The sequence below is a fragment of the Amblyomma mixtum genome, chromosome 4 (genome assembly GCF_055824585.1).
Source record: "Amblyomma mixtum isolate Tamu chromosome 4, ASM5582458v1, whole genome shotgun sequence".
Lineage (NCBI taxonomy): Eukaryota > Metazoa > Arthropoda > Arachnida > Ixodida > Ixodidae > Amblyomma > Amblyomma mixtum.
The window spans coordinates 87,490,054-87,505,512 of record NC_143015.1 but is presented as its reverse complement, the minus strand read 5'-3'; positions in this window follow the sequence as shown (position 1 = coordinate 87,505,512).

The window sequence follows — 15,459 nt, the reverse complement described above, 5'->3', positions numbered from 1 at the left end:
CAGATCAGTCGCGAAGAATGTGAACACACGAGTCTAATTTGAAGCAAAGAAAGCGGTGTCAATTGTGGTTTCTTTAGGATAGAATGCATAATAGCTGAGGGAACCATGCGTGCTTCGTAGCGTCCAAAGGCGTCTGAGAGACAGCACGTCAGCGTTTCGGAATTCGGTGCACGGACACTCGCTCCGAAAGGGGAAGGGAGGCCTCTGCCGTACTGATCGTTCAAGCTGAAAATCCCAGCATGTGGCTGCTCTTGCGAATAGAAACAATTTCACAGGCCGCTCGTTTAGGCGTCACGGTCCAAGTATCTAGAGTTAAACTCTGCAATCATCTGTGTGCAGAGATATGACTGTCAAGCAGCACAGCGGTGGTCGGCACTATTCCCGCTTCCTGGCATGCCTTGGCGTCGCCTCCCCGCTACTGCTGACCCCAATGCTCTTCCAGGAAAGCCAGGTGGGCTCAAATGCGAAGTGAGATTGGAAATTTTTAGATGGCAAGGTTGTATTGAAGATCCATAACTCTGTGTTCCATCTGAATGTCGGTGTTTCGAAATCCGTGTTTGCATCCTGCATTCTGGTTAATTGAGCTGAGCCTTGAGAACTCTTGTATAGGCACATTGTGAGGCGCGATTATGAAGCGCAAATCCTAGAAGTGTATATGAAGTGTTTCTGGGAAACACTCTTAAAAAGTTTTAACATTCCGAGCAATTCTAAAGAAAAGCATTTTGGGCGGGAAAGCGTTTATGAACGCATTTTTCTCATATATTGTAAGATTTCACTACAAAAATGATGATATCCGCAAATCTTCCGTCGGCAGAACAGCATTATTTTAAAATTAAGGTGCAGTCTCTTTTGCCCAAACGTGGAAGCGTGCCCACTGAGGGCGACCGTTCTTTAAAGGCGCTATAGTTAATCTCTCAGCAGTGCTGCGTACGAACGGAAAAAACCTTGCAGTGAACGAATTTCGATAACGAGCTGCGCAGAACCACAGGACGTCGCCCTCGCTGCTGTTCCGCCCTTTCATGCAGTGCGAACAAAGAGAACACGAAGTACAGTTAAATGACTCGGTGACGACAGCAGATTCTGCCGCTGTGTGCCTTGGCGCACTTGAACAACTACACGTGCACGCCGCGACACCGAACGATACCGCAACGCATGCAGTATGGCCGCAGCATCTCGGCGACTTCACAAGCCTATATCGCGTTGGGCCATCTGTCGGCATTGAAAAGAAGCACAAGAAACGGCGGAAAAGATCTGGTCGGGCCGTCTGGAGGAGGATCAACGCCTAAATAAACAAGATGTTTTACTTAAGACTGCAAAATATTTAAAAATAGGCTGTTTGAGTTACAAGAGCGCTTTTTTGGCATATTATTGTCCGCGCTGTAGTACATCGGAATCCAGCTAAGGTGTGCTAACCAGCAAGTTGGCTAACTGATACTGAATAGTTAATTTTTTAACTATTGCTGTCGGGCTGCTTAAATACTGAGAGGCCTGTAGCCCACCGTGAGTAATATCTATAGCAGTTTTTAGAATTTCGAAAAGTGGGGTCACCCTCGGCGCTGTGCCCAAGAAATTCTGGCTAGATCGTGCCATAATATATGCTTTTTTAGAAGCTTGCATAAGAAGCAACCTTTCCAGTGCATGTAGCTCGTCGAAATGGTCACAGTTTATTGGGCCTCCGCGCGGAGGGTAACCGCTTTTTCGAAATTATAATAGCTGATGTGGTTGTTGCTTAGGGTGAGCTACACGCCTGGCAGTAATTGGGGAACCTAACAGTAATAGTTAAAAACTGATCTATTGAATATTAGTTTACCAGCCTGCTAGTTAGCCCGTCTTATAGGTATATTGTGATGTACTATGTGCCGCAGGCAAACCTATGCCGAAAATTGTAACTCAAAAAGTCTATCTTTTTTTTATTGCGAAAGCAATACTACGCTAGGTTTTGAGCCTTCAGCGTGGTCCCGGCGGTAGTCACGTTTTACCTTTAGACGGCCTCCAGTTTGATGACGCGTGGAGGCGCTCGCGTCTGTGACGTCATACCGAGCTGAGATCTCAGCTACCAAGTCGGTTCGTCGGCGCCGTCCCGGCGGTAGCCACGGAGCGCCGCAGATACCAGGCAGTAAGAGAGGGGACTGCGTTCATTTCGAGGAAAGGAAAGGCGCCTTACCAACTCTGTGGTTTAGTGGACACCTCAATGACACTTTAAGCTAATTCCGGCGTTAATTGATGAGCTCTGACATAGGGTTGTAGACTGCGTTGATATGGAGGAAAGGAAAGACGCTTTACCAACTCTGTGGTTTAGTGGACACCTCAATAGCACTTTGCTAATTCCGGCGTTCATTGATGCGCTCTGACATAGCGTTGTAGACTGCGTTGATATGGAGGAAAGGAAAGACGCTTTACCAACTCTGTGGTTTAGTGGACACCTCAATAGCACTTTAAGCTAATTCCGGCGTTCCGTGCAGCACTCAGGCTTTCGGCTTTCACTACTTTAGTCGCTAAAGTTGCTCGTAATTTGCTTTCGCAACCTTCCGGGCTTAACCAAGCTAAGCCTCTGCCAATTTTTTAAATTGTGGGAAGTCTTAGGTGAAACATCCTGTATTCTTTCCTCTGCCCAGGAGTCATGCGCGGGAGCGCTTCTTCGAAGCTAGAACTGCGGCATGAACTGACCAACGGCGCTAAACGTCGGTCATTTATAGGCGGTGGTGGTGGTGGAAAACATTTATTTACAGATAAACTTCGGGAGGTGAGGTATGAGCTGACCCAAAGGGGGCCAGCCCTCACAAGTACTAGGTGGAGGTCCCTAGTTCGGGACCCCAGTGGCGTCGGCCGCTGCCCAGGCTCGCGCGACCAAGGCCCGTTGGGCCTGCAGGTCAGAGCAGCCGAGCAGGGTCGCCTCCCAGTCCTCCCGGGTTGGGTTGGGGTGAGGGGGGATAGCAGGGTTGGAGGGGCAGGCCCACACCATGTGGTAGATGTCCGAAGACTTCTCCGCACAGTGCGGACAGCTGCCAGAGAAAGAAGGGTCAAAGTGTTTTAGAGCTGCCGGGCACAGCAAAGTATTTGTATATAGGCGAAGCAGAAGCCGCTCCTCCGCCTTTGAGAGACCTTTACACGGGCGGGGATAAAGACTATGGCCAGATTGATAAAGTAAAGAAATGTCTTTAAACGAGTAAGCTGGAGTGAATTCGAGTTCCTGATCGTCGGGGTCGGAGGGGAATGTCCAGTGAGAGAGCGCGCGGGCGGCGGCGTCAGCTGCCTCATTTCCCTCAAGGCCCATGTGAGCAGGAGCCCAAACGATACGCCGGTGAGCGGGGTCCCCGGTATAGACGCTGTTTTGGAGAATGCGGTAGGCTAGATACGGTACCCAGCCCTGCTCGACGTTCCGACATGCCCCTCGAGAGTCGGAAATAATTGTTTTTGAATTGGAATGAGATGCAGCCAAAGCAATGGCGACCTCCTCCGCGTGTGTTATGTCACGGGCTCGGAAAGTAAGGCCGTTCACTGTTTTGGATTCGTGGACGACTGCGGCCGTGAACCATCCCCCATGGTGGGGGCCGGAGGCATCCACGTAGAATACGCCGGGTTTCGATGCATAGTGGCGGGCGAGGGCTTCCGCCCGCGCCAGGCGCCGGCCATTATGGTCCTCACGGTTCATGTTCGCGGGAAGAGGGCGCACGTGGAGGGCGCATCTCCACTGGGATGGAATACGTACGCGCTCTTCCATGAGAGTGGTGTGTTGGATGTGTAGTCGGGCAAGAAGGCGGCGACCCGACGATGTCTTCGAGAGACGTGTGTATTAGTTGCTCAAGTGAGCTTCCCGGAGCTCCCGAAATGTGTTCACCATGCCCAGCCCCAGGAGGCGCTTGTTGGAGGTGGTCACGGGGAGGTCCAGAGCCCGCTTAATAATTTTGCGGAGGATGACTTCGAGTGAATCCTCGTCTTGCTTCCGCAGGTGGAGGTATGGAGTCGAATATAGAATTCGACTGGTTACAAATGCATGCGCCAGCCGCAAGGCGTCCTTACATCGTAACCCCCCGCGCTTGTTAGAAACCCGGCGGACTAAGCGGCCCACCTGGTCCCCCACCTGACGGAGTTTGGCCAGTGTTGTTTCTGACCGTCTGTCTTGATGTATAAAGAGCCCCAGTACCCGGACTTCGATTTTTTCAGGGATTGGACCTGTCTCAAGAGACAACGAAATTTTGGCTGTGCACTTTGGTGAGGGGCGTATGTGCACAAATTCAGACTTTTGGGTGGAGCATTGGAGGCCGAAGCGGCGAGCATAACGGTCCACTATGGTCGCCGCCTCCAGCAGGTTGGCCTCAATGTCTCCAAGGCAACCCTGTGTGGCCCACAGGGTGATGTCATCGGCGTACAGCGCATGCTGTACACCGGTGACAGCGCCCAGCTGGGCCGGTAGGCGCATCATAGCCAGATTGAATAAAAGGGGAGAGAGCACCGCGCCCTGTGGCGTACCCCTGGTTCCTAAATGAAAAGGGCCATGTTCCTTATCCTGGATTCGAATGTAAGAATGTCTGTCTGTCAAAAATTGCCGAATATATTGAAAGGCGTTTCTGCCGCAGTTAGTTTGAGAGAGGTGGGTGAGAATGATCTCGTGGGTAACGTTGTCGAATGCTCCCTTCAAATCCAAGGCGAGTACGACCTTGTCATTGTGAGCGCATTCGACGGGGTCAAGGACAGCCCGATTGAGTTGTAGCAGGACATCCTGTGCAGATCTCTGTGGGCGAAACCCGAACATGGTGTCTGCGAAAATATGTTTGGATTCCATGAACTCGGACAGCCTGTCGCGTACCATCGTCTCCATGAATTTGCCCACACAAGAAGTCAGAGAGATGGGGCGGAGGTTGTCATGATGGCCTTTCCAGGTTTAGGAATGAAGGTGACCAGGGCGGTCTTCCAGTCGATGGGGAGTGGTACTTCCCCAAGCCAGATTGAGTTAATGTAATTCAGTAAAGACAAGTATGTCTGGTCGGGGAGGTTGGCTAACAATTTGAGTGTAATTTTGTCCCGACCCGGAGCGGTGCCACGTTTCATTTTTGCCAGGGCCGCCCTCAGGTCATGGAGCTGGAACGGTTGATCCAGCTCAACGTTCTCAGAACCTGCATAAGAGTACGCCGGCCCGGGGGGGTCCTGGGTGGTGCACAAGTACTGGTCCCGGAGCTTGTGCGCCAACTGCGTTGTGTTGCCCTGAAAGCTGTGTATGGCTCTTTGGAGGTGTTTTTGAGTTTCCGTGCGTGTTTGCGTGGGGTCAATTAGTGCGCGAAAAAGTCGCCACGTGTTCCGGCTGGACATTTGCCGCGCGGCCGTGTTGCATCGTGCCACCCAGTTGGAGTCGGCGAGTTGGGCCGCATACTCAGCCGCTCGTTGAGTGAGCTCGGCGATGCGAGCTTTAAGTTTCCGGTTGTGCTTCTGCCGGCGCCACCGACGGACGAGGCAATGCCGGGCCTCCCAGAGGTGGAGCAGGTGGTTGTCCACATCAGAAACCGCCTCTGAGAGCTGAATTTGAGTTTCGGAGGAGCGAACGCTAGAGACCAATTGTTCTGACCAAGACTGCCGCCGTGTCTGTTCGTCACATAAAGCCAAAGCAGGCACGCTCATACGCTTATCATTAATATCACTGCCGTTCTCTCACCCTCTAAGCGAGGCACGGTTCGCCATTGGTCAGCCGTGGAGATGGTTCAGGAAGATTCGAGTGGCTTCTGTCCCACTCGGCACCGCCGCCTCCGCGGGGAGTGGAGAGAATGCATTACAAGGCACGGGCGAGGCTATGCGCCTTCCGTGGATGACCGAGGATCTTTTCTCCAAGCTTCACGTGCGGCCCACGCGGACGAGATTCCTTCCGCGCCACACCTATTTTTTGAAATGTGAGCCGGTTCATGTCACTCTTGTACTGACCTTAGCAGGCAGAAAAAAGAAAAAAGCATCACCCTCAACCGTGTCCGAATCAGGACAGATAACATTAGTAATTTGGTTTGGTTTATGGTTTATGGGGTTTAACGTCCCAAAGCGACTAAGGCTATGAGAGACGCCGTAGTGAAGGGCTCCGGAAATTTCGACCACCTGGGGTTCTTTAACGTGCACTGACATCGCACAGTACACGGGCCTCTAGAATTTCTCCTCCATAGAAATTCAACCGCCGCGGTCGGGATCGAACCCGCGCCTCTCGGGTCAGCAGCGAAAATCAAGATCAGACATGATTTCGCATTCCTCCACATCAGCATACGTAAGTGCCCTCAGAATTTTTAGTAGCTGGCCGCATTCATACAGCTGGCCCGGGAGACTAAATGATGTGTAGCGATAATGTTCCCTGAAATACGCTGAACTTCTTATTCGAACGCGCGCCCTAATGTGCTGCTTATTTGTGGCACTACTTTGTTTTACTTTGATATTTGGCTTTCTTTCTCGTGCACTTGCTGTTTTCCAATTGCGGTGTTTTGAACTGGCGTTATACACATTACGCATTATATGCGAACGTAGCTGCACGTACGTAGCCTGCGCTGATGGGTCTCTGGTCACGTGTGCAAATGACTGCGTATCAGCTTTGGTTCATACCCTTCTTTGTCACTCCAGTACAGAAGTGCAGGCCCCGCAGGGAACTACAAAGTGCACCCTCCATTTCGTGGCTACACACTTAGGCTGCTCAGAAAATTGGCTTCGTTGTGATTTTCATGTTCCTGAATCTTGCTTGTGGGCACCTGTATGGCTGTCGGTGTTCACCCGGCTTTCGCGGGACTTGCTTGGCTATCTGCAAGGCATCGGTCGGCTGTACCTCGAAGGTGGATAGTAGACAAGCCTATGCGATTCCGCTTGCATCACCGCCGCGCGGCTTTAGGAATTCGTAGAGTTGCTCTATAAGTACCATTGCGGGCTGGGTCACATTTTTCTTGTTTCTATGTATAAGTACCTGGAGGTGCACGTGTTCCTTGCGCCGCTCGTGCCTGTATTGGCTAAAAGCGATCACATGATTGAAAACCAAGCATGCATAGCGGAGCGTAAACTTCTGTTCGTCGTTTAGCACTAGGCCTTTGCTGATGTCTATTCGTACACCTACAGTTGCTGTGCGGCATTTTACTTTGAACGAGTGCGTATTCTCACTGAACACGTTTTCTTATCAATACCATGCAATTTCATCGCGAGTGTTAGCGGATTATAATAGAACGTTTATGATTTGTGGATTTTACAGCAGATGGGACCTCCCATCCACTGCATCGCGAGTATTTTGTTTATAGCTCATTCAGATAGTCATTCTTTCAGCCGACGTATTTCTAGCAAGCTGTATTATTCACTGCAACAGTAATCTGCCTAGCATAAACCACGTTCGGCAGCCAGAATCAAGCGGGCTGAACCTGCACTCGCTCTAACCACTCCACCAAGTCTGCCTCCTGCTTGCAAGAGTTGCGGCTTTCCTTCATAATTTGGATGCTTGGGGGAGCAGAATGGCGGACCTACGCGCAACTCTAGGTACCGTACAATAACTCTAGGAATTCGTATTCAGCTTCAGCTGATCGGTCTGCGGTCTATTACGCCAATGAGCCCACCGAGACCAGTCCGCCTCGGTTTGTGCGCTGCTCCGTATCCGGCTGTAGTTGTCTGTTTCAGCAGCAGCGCATATGACATGGAGGCAAGCGTCAGTTCACTAGAGGTAAGGGCAAGCAATTGTTCGGGCCAAGACGAGGGAGAGGGTATTGCGCGTAGAGGGAGGAGTACGTAGGAAACTGTAGAGTTGTCTCTGGGCTCGGAAAGAGCAGCTTTCCTCCCTGTCCCTAAGCGGGATTCGACGCATAAACTGAGGCGCGACTCCATTTTGGCCCCTCACCAGTACTGTTCATGTGCGGCCAATGATTGTGTGGCACTCTCTTCAAACAGGGAGCCCCGGCCGACTGAAGCTACTATCTTGACCGAGAAGCCGCTGCAGGACGTTACCATGAAGCCTTGGCGAAGCCCTCACCTGCGTCGGATTCGTGCAGCTCCCCCCCCCCCCCCCCAGCAGCAGTCCAAGGTCAGGCTGGACTTCATGGCTCGCCTCCAAGCTGTCTCTGGGCCCCAAGGCGCTGGCATCGATTATTGGTAAGCGTTTCTTCAACGGTACCATCGCCTACTATTTCCACGTCGAGCGCTACGGTGAACCGTTGAGTACAAATAATACTCTCTGCTCGGCTGAAATCCGTAGCGATATATGCCCCATAAAGGTGGCCTTGCCAGCCATAGAAAGATTCTCAAGACGGCGTCATTGATACCCTTTCACCTGCTGGCGTACCATCGCCAGACCGCAATCGCATTAACGACTTCCAAGCATCTGTAGCGTTTCGGTAGTGTGGGCGAGGACGCTGCGTTTTTCATGAAAGCGGGAATGTTCTACAACATGCTGGTTTTCTCGCCCACAGATGTCAGCCGCACACCAGTCAGCGGTCTCCGCGATGTCCAAGTGGAATCACCCAGAGTGAACATTACTGAAGACATTGCTCAACTGCTCAGGGGAATCCCCCAAGTTGTTCAGGTACAATGTTTAGGTAAGATTCGGTAACCCTGATCTTAAAACAGTGGCTTCGGAATTGGTCTTTGCACTTTTTTAATTAGTACGTATCCAGAGCTGACAGGGGTGTCCACGATCTTGTAAACGCGTGCTGATCGAGGCCTATCATCTTTAATTTGTGCACTGCTTTCGCACTTGCCTGTTGATCATAGGTTTGATTTTGGTGAAGGATCTCGCCAATCTCTGTGAGGGTTTTTGGTGAGAAGTCAAGTTCCTCTAGGTGTTGTGTTGTGGAAAGCAGGGTTTTTACCTTCTGTCACTCTTGTCTCACTGCTGCTTCCCTCAAGGTGTGCCCAAGTTGTGAGGGGCTGCGCAAGCTCAGTCATGGGCAGTTGGGCGGTGTTATCAGCATCGCATTCACAATCGTTTCCCATTCTTTCATGGTGCGACGCACCCAGCCTCCGCCGACCGGTTGACGCCTAGAGAACATCCCGCAGTTCTCCGTGGCAGCTATCGCCTCCCTATTATCTTTCTGTTTGCAGAGAACACTTTGCAGCACTCATGCTGGTGTGATACTTGTACTGTTCCCACCAGCGCCTATTACTCTCATCGCCGTCATCAGCCAGACTACGCCCGCTGCAGGGCAAAGACCTCGCCCATGTCTCCCCACTTAACCCTGTCCTTTGCTAGCTGCGGCCATCATTTCCCGCAAACTTCCTACTCTCATTCGCCCACCCAACATTCTGCCGCCCCTTTTGCGCTTTACTTCTCTTCGAATACAGACCGTTACCGTTAAGAACCATCGGTTATCTTGCCATCGTATTACATACCTGCCGAAGCTCATTTCTTCCTCTTGGTTTCGACTAGGCTGCCATTAACCCGGGTTTGTTCAGTGACCCCCTCTGTCCTCGTCCTGTATCTTAACGTTACACCAATAATTTTCTTTTCCATAGATCGCTGCTTTGTCCCTAACTTACCGGTTGGCTTCACAAAACCTTTGGCTAATCCTGCCCTCGTTTCCTCAAATATCTACAGGCTTCGGAGCGAATGCGCGCAACGGCGGATCCTCCACTGTACTGCGTCCTGGTTCCGCCTTCAAGGTATCTCAAGACGGCTGCTGCGGTGACCTCATACGCATCACCAGGAAGAAAATCTTTGATTTCGTTTTCAAGCCACGAAATAAGGTGTGTTCCTTCGGCTAACTTTGTGCTTTTCGAACTTCAGACGACTGCTGAGGTCCAGCAAATCTTTTCCAGGGGCCGCCGCGGTGGCTCAGTGGCTATGGTGCTCGGCTGCTGGCCCGAAAGACGCGGGTTCGATCCCGGTCGTGGCGGCTGAATTTCTTTGGAGGAGAAATTCGAGGCCCATGTACTGTGCGATGTCAGTGCACGTAAAAGAACCCCAGGTGGTCGAAATTTCCGGAGCCCTCCACTACGGCGTCTCTCATAGCCTTAGTCGCTTTGGGACGTTAAACCCCATAAACAAACAAACAAACAAACAATCTTTTCCAGGGCTCTCAACGGGGATCCGCCGAGAGCTTTAGAATTTTCAGTGATACCCACACGTTGGTGTTTGCCTGGAGCAAAAGGCAAGATGGTGGATACAGGAAGCTACTGCTATTGGAAAGGATTAGATGTGACTTTTCGAGTGGTGTACAATGAGGGCTTGCACAAAGAAAACATGGTGCTCCATGTTATGCTGAGGTATAAAACTTGAGCTCCGTACACATTTTAGGATCCTGCACGTAGAATGGATAACAGAGTGAAACGTTGTTTGCTGAAAACCTGCGACAAATAATGGAAACTCCAATACTCATAAAAATTGTTTATTTGGTATGTGTCAGTAGATGGTTTTCAGGGAAAGTTCCCGTTAATCGGCTGGGAAACCGACTTTAAAATGTTCCCGCTAGGTCATCCATATTCGGGACTTCGTAATCGAAAAGGTGGAGTTGCCACTGTATTGAAAAGAATGGTGGTTTTGCGTGTCCTTTCGGATGCGCGGCCCGAAATTCCGTATTTTTTTTTTATATATAACAGGTTTATAAAACTACAAACTTCAGTTTTCGTGGTCTCTTCGCCATTAGAACAAGAGCTTTTAACCGGCCCCGCAAATGGGTCTCTTTCCCAAGACCTGGCGCCCTTTGGGGAGTGAGCGAAGACTCGTTGAAAACACACACGTGGGAAATGCAGGAGCGATCCAGTTCCACGAAGAACGTACTACACCTGTGAAGTTGCAAGTGTGCACATACTTAACATCTGCCGTCATCTGTTGCCTGCTCCTGTCACTAACATAAACTACGCATGCGCCGTAGCTGCTTTCGACTTGTTTCCAAGTAGTCCACTACAGCTGGAGAATGCGCCGAGATTTTGTGTGCAACAGGCTGATCGCTTACTATGCTTGAATGAGAATGCGCCCCTTCAAAAAGGTGTTCATTCGAAGGTTGAGGTCGCACTCTGAGGTCGCAACAGATGGCAGCGCCTTCGCGAAAGTTGCATGAAATCGTTCTTATTGCGAAAGCAATACTACGCCAGGTATAACCGCTCGTCGCATGGCCCGTGGACCCCCCTGCTCCTCGAGGAGCCGCCGCCGCGCCTAACAAATGGTATGACGTCAGACTCTCCGTTGCTATGGTGACGCGTGACGTCAGCTTGCTCTCTCCACCGCAGCCAGGAGAAGCCGGTCGTGCCGCGCTCCTCCAGGAGTCTCGCCATGGAAGTCACCGACGAAGAGTCTATATCTGAAAGTTGCTCTATTGCTTCTGCATTGTATTGGTTTCGCAACCAACCAGGTTTAACCAGAGCCAAACCACACCAATTTTGTTTATAAGGCACTCGCATAGATGACGGAGCATCTTTCACCTCCATGTGCCCATGCATTAAGCTACTATAGTGCCTAGAATACTGGCTAGTGTCTCGAGCGGAGGGGCCTCCCCATGGGAGTAAGGTCCCTCTATAATTATTGAGGGACTTTACATGGAAGGAGGTGGCAGCGCCAGCGCTGCCTTCCAATTTTCGGCTCCAGAGGGCGCTGCCTGTCGTAAAGGTGCTGGATTGCTGCTGTTGCCCAACCAAGCCTTGTGCAGTGTGTTTAGCTTGTGTCTGCGCGTTTCTTTGGTTTTGTTTGCGCTGTGATTTGAGCCCATGAACTGACAGCTGCAGCGACTAATCATGCTTAAGGCGAAGCATCGAGGCAGGGGGAAGACTTGCTTCGTTCCGCTGTGTCGGAGCGGCTACCGGTCGAATCCGGACAAGGTTCCCATGTTCGGCGTGCCGTCGGACCCTGCACGGCTTACGGAGTGGGAACGGCTAATCAAGCGAAAGGATCGCAAGCTGACTCCGACATATGTTGTCTGCGAAAAGCATTTTGAGGACACTTGCATCGAGAGAACATTCAGAGTTACGGTGGACGGTATCGTCAACGAGCTGGCCAGAGAGAGACCGCGCCTCAAGTCCGACGCAATGCCAACGGTATTCGACAAATACCCGAAGCACCTTCTGCCGAAAAGGACACCGAAAACGAAAGTGAGAAACCTTTGTGACCAAGCTGCCGCTAAATGGCAAAAGCGTGGTGCCAGCGCAGATGTCAGGAACTAGCACACTTGACGATGCATCCGAGGAGCCGCCAGCATCAGAACAGCCGAGCGACAATCCGTGCCCATAGCAGCAGCCGTGCTACGCTTTTTTTTTTGCACATACGCGACGCTATGAAACATCATCTTACTGATATATCAAAATTGCAGTACGCGCGGTTGAACTGCAAAACACATCGACATAACATGTCCAGAAGTGTGGCACTGGACTGTAGAACTGAAATTCTTTGGTCATACCCTTTACAAAAGCTGTGGATGCTATTTCTTAATATCAGTGTCACAAGGACGCTTCCGATCGCTATCGATCCGTTTGGGTGAAATTTTTTTTTTATCGCGACTTAAGAATGGTCACCGCTGCGAGGTCCAGCCACCTCGCTGGTTGAGATCACGTGGATCGCAGTCGTCTGAATTCGGATCGAGTAAAACCGCGATCAAAAGTTCCCATGTAGCAGCAACGAATCCGGATCGGAGTCTCCGTCGTAGGTGGGCGGATAAGATTAGAAATTTTCGGATACGGTGGCCGCAGCTGTCAGCCTTCAGTGTTTGTTTGAAGTTGATAAGCTGGGCCTCTCGCTGCATATTCGGCGTTTAATTTCCTTTTTTTTTCACTTCAGCGGGTACAGTGAAAAGAATAAAAATTTTATAGACTGGATCTGGTAGTAAATCGGTACAACGCATCGTAGGTCTTGCGGCGCTATCTCGGTTTATGATTTCTGTCGAGAAAGGTTTTGAACAAAAGTGCTCTCAAAGCACGGAGAAAGATGGGCTGCGTAGCGAAAAGCGCTGCGCCCCCTTTGAAACGGGATGGTGGCAATTTCCGCCATGCTCAGCTTTTCTTTCTTTATTTTTGTTCAACTGTGTTGTTAATTCTCATTAAGATTCGCCATGTTCTTTGCCTACGGTTTCCTACACTTCTAACCTTATGTCACATCTTAACTTCCACTGCAGATTTATTTACATGACCATTGTTATCTTTAAACCCTAGGGCCTCCGGAAGAGTGACTGTGCCCGCATCGACATCCGGATGGATACCATCACATTTGATTGTGAGGTGTTCAATTGTTTCCACAGATCTACCACACACTGCACATGTGTCATCTTCTTCGTTAAATTTCTTTTTGTATCTGCGCGTTGTAAGACACCCTGACCTAGCTTCAAAAAGTAGGGCACTGCCTCTGGAGTTATCATAGAAAAATTCTTTCCTGATCTGCCTTTTTCAGTATCTTTTCCATTGAATTCATCCAATTTCTAACATCCGCGTTTTTAACCTGTCGTTTAATGCTCTTGCTTTCTCCGTCCTCATGACCGCCGCCGCGGTGGCTCAGCGGTTATGGTGCTCGGCTGCTGACCTAAAAGACGCGGGTTCGATCCCGGCCGCGGCGGCTAGAATTTCTTCGGAGGAGAAATTCTAGAGGCCCGTGTACTGTACGATGTCAGTGCACATTAAAGAACCCCAGGTGGTCGAAATTTCCGGAGCCCTCCACTACGGCGTCTATCATAGCCTTAGTCGCTTTGGGACGTTAAACCCCATAAACCAAACCAAACCGTCCTCATAACCGGCATACTTACTGGTTAGTTTTCTAGTTCTTTTCCGCCACTGTGAGTCAACGCTCTTTCTATATAAGTATTTAAATGCTTTAGCTGCCCACCTGTTATCGTGCAATTTCCTCAGGTGTTCTTCATATATATAGCGACTTGGAAAAAACGATGTAGTTATTTCCTATCTATCGCGCGGCCATTCTCCTTCCTTTTATTCCGATGATTATACCAGGTGACGTTGTTTGCCCAGGGGGCGGCGCCTATATCTCATTCTTGTATTGTAATACGCAATCAGCTAGGAACAAGCATGAAGAACTGATGATGTTTATTGCTGAGTTCAGCTTCAAATTTGACATCATGTTTACAGAAACGTGGTACGAATCGGAAGGGGAAGTGCTTTGCCTGCCTGGTTATCGAACCTTTTTCTTAAATAGATCACATCGCCGTGGGGGGGGGGGGGGGGGGGGGGGGTGTTTTGCAACTTGTATCCGAGCATATGCCATGCAGCTTACTCACCGAATTCTCGTTAGTAACACCCCATTATGAAGCCTTATCTTTACAGTATGAGGAATCTGTATTTGTTGTGCTGTACCGCCCCCCGCACGGTAAACTGGACGCATTTATTGCTTTTCTGGAGAGCGTGCTAAGTTTCGTGTCATTAAATAGCCTGCACATTCCGACTGGGGCGACTGTAACATTAACCTATTGCAAAATAGAAATCAGTCACGAGAATGTTGGATTCATTCGGCTGCAAAAACGTTGTAAATGAGCAAACACGCATCAGCCACTCTTTAGAAAGCGTTTCTGAAAGCGTTCTGGATTTATTCGTAACTAACAGCACCGAAGACACGGTACAATCGGGTGTTGTCTCAGCAACCCTGAGTGACCACTTACCTATTTATATGTTTTGTAAACACAGTGAAATTATGAAAAAAAGTGTGAATCATTCTGATTGATTCATTGTTCAAGAGATAAATGCGGAAACATTAAACAACTTCAGGGAATAAATCCAAAAAGTAAATTGGAACCCTGTCTTTGAATGCGTAGACGCTAACAAAGCCTACAACATTTCTCATTTCTATCATTACTGAAGCCTGCAGAACCGGCTTTACGTTCAAAATCAAAGAAATCGAGGAAGATACGTGAGCCCTGGATTACAGATGAATGTCTCAGAATGGTAAGAAAAAAAATATGCGTTGTATTCTTTTTTCTGCAGACAGAAAATCGTGCAGACGTTCTTGCTTATAAAAAACACAGAAACTTCTTGACAGAATGCTAAAAACAGCTATTTTGAAACCCTCTTGGGAAAACCGGGAGCTCGTTGAAATGAAATCTGGCGCGAAATAAACAAACTATTACAAAGGGGTAGCAGTCAAAATGAAGAATTTGAAATAATAATTAATAATGAAGCATTTAAAGGACAAAATTTGGCGAACAAGTTTGATGAATATTTTATAAATCTGGTTGATAGCGTCCACGATGAAACTGCCATGAGCTTCTTGGACACGCAGATTACAAACAGTGCTTTTTTTGAGCCGGCATCTCCGGAGGAAATATTCTCAGCATTTTTATCACTAAAAAATAGCAAAGCACGTCATATAGATGGACTTCAAATTGGACCTATTAAGTTTGTGCTCGATCTCCTGGTGCCAGTTTTCACCCATCTGTTTAATACTTGTTTGTCTACAGGTGTTTTTCGAGACAAAATGAAGCTGGGAAAGGTTTCGGTCTGGAGAGAGAAATGATTTATCCAATTACCGACCATTAGCAATATTACCTGTTGTTTCAAAAGGTCTGGAAAAAGTTATTTGTAATAGAGTGACAACATTTTGCAGTAAGTTTT